The sequence below is a fragment of the Antechinus flavipes genome, chromosome 3 (genome assembly GCF_016432865.1).
Source record: "Antechinus flavipes isolate AdamAnt ecotype Samford, QLD, Australia chromosome 3, AdamAnt_v2, whole genome shotgun sequence".
In the NCBI taxonomy this organism is placed as follows: domain Eukaryota; kingdom Metazoa; phylum Chordata; class Mammalia; order Dasyuromorphia; family Dasyuridae; genus Antechinus; species Antechinus flavipes.
Window position 1 is genome coordinate 391616944 of NC_067400.1, and position 1871 is coordinate 391618814.

The 1871-nt window shown below is 41.6% G+C and overlaps 1 non-coding gene and 1 pseudogene across 1 annotated transcript; both read left to right on the forward strand.

Annotated features, from left to right (window-relative positions):
• The first annotated feature begins 1064 nt into the window (after positions 1-1064).
• LOC127558557 (uncharacterized) lies at positions 1065-1183 on the forward strand (annotated as a pseudogene).
• On the forward strand, positions 1182-1254 carry TRNAK-CUU (transfer RNA lysine (anticodon CUU)). Its single transcript has one exon. It is a non-coding gene; the product is annotated as a tRNA-Lys (tRNA).
• Positions 1255-1871: the final 617 nt, after the last annotated feature.

Sequence of the window (1871 nt, forward strand, 5' to 3'; positions counted from 1 at the left end):
GATTATCCCCCTCACCCAGGGCTATGAAGTTTCTTTATTTAAAGACCCACAAAATAAAGTTTTTGTTTTTACTATAGTCCAGCCCTTCAACAGATTGAGGGACAGTGAACTGGCCCCCTATTTAAAAAGTTTGAAGACCCTGGTCTAGAATGACATGATTCTGAGTTCAGTGGAAAAGATTCCATGACCCAGAAATTAGGGTGAGTACAAAAATAGACAAGAAGGAAACTTTGTTAAGGGCTAAACTAGTGTTTCACCTGAAATGGGAAAATTTTAGAAAGGAGCCTTCTCCACCCTCAGGAAAATGTGCATAAAGCTTAGTTAGGCTAATAAAAAAACAAGGTTTGATTGTAACTTGGAAGCAGATCACTGAATTCTTTGAAACATTAAAATATACATATCCTTGGTTCTCTGAGGAAGAAGAATTAGAGCCAGACAAGGAAATTAATAAGAAATTAGTAGGAAAGCAATTAATTGAATATTTTAATGATAATTGTCCTAATTCAATTCCTAAAGAAACATTATATACACATAACTGTTGGAATCCTTACTAACTGCTAACTAATTAGAGTTGATCTAATCTTACAAGAAGATGTTTTGGGCAGAACCTGAAACAAGGTACTAAGTAGAACTAATTAATACAAGGCTTGTGTTCACACCTTTACTCATTGGAGTTCAATGAGTTCACACCTCCCTTGAAGCTCTTTGGGCCAGAGAGCACTATGGGAGAAAACCCACAATCCCTCTCTTGAGCATAAATAGAGCTTCAATGGGCCAGTCGGGGAAGTTCTTCAGAGTGAAGAAGCTACAAGTCGAGATTTCAGAGATTCATTCCATCTCTGTGCTGGTTGGAGGCAGAAGAAAGCAGAGGCAGAGGCTGAAGGACCAGACCTTTGGATTTGGCGACATTCGGAGGGAGCTCTTGGAACCAAGCAGAGAGATAGGCCTCTAAGCTAACTGGGCTATATTGGAGATAATAAAAGATCTGAACTTTGATCACCTGGCTGTGTTTTGAGAAGAAAAAGCTCACCACATTTTGGCGCCCGAACAGGGAAGTGAACCCTGTCTATGGCCATACCACCCTGAACGCGCCCGATCTCGTCTGATCTCGGAAGCTAAGCAGGGTCGAGCCTGGTTAGTACTTGGATGGGAGACTGCCTGGGAATACCGGATGCTGTAGGGCCAGGCTAGCTCAGTCGGTAGAGCATGAGACTCTTAATCTCAGGGTCGTGGGTTCGAGCCCCACGTTGGGCACCAAAATGTTGTGATCTTCTTCTTCTCAAAACGCAGCCAGGTGATCAAAGTTCAGATCTTTTATTATCTCCAATATAGCCCAGTTAGCTTAGAGGCCTATCTCTCTGCTTGGTTCCAAGAGCTCCCTCCGAATGTCGCCAAATCCAAAGGTCTGGTCCTTCAGCCTCTGCCTCTGCTTTCTTCTGCCTCCAACCAGCACAGAGATGGAATGAATCTCTGAAATCTCGACTTGTAGCTTCTTCACTCTGAAGAACTTCCCCGACTGGCCCATTGAAGCTTTATTTATGCTCAAGAGAGGGATTGTGGGTTTTCTCCCATAGTGCTCTCTGGCCCAAAGAGCTTCAAGGGAGGTGTGAACTCATTGAATTCCAATGAGTAAAGGTGTGAACACAAGCCTTGTATTAATTAGTTCTACTTAGTACCTTGTTTCAGGTTCTGCCCAAAACATCTTCTTGTAAGATTAGATCAACTCTAGTTAGTTAGCAGTTAGAATTAGCTTTAAGGAATTACTTAGTATTAGTATTAGAATAAGGAAAAATAAAAAAGACCAAGAAGAAGAGGGTACTGATAAAATAGTTGAAAAGCATTAAGAATTAGACAAGAAAGGAGTTAAGTAC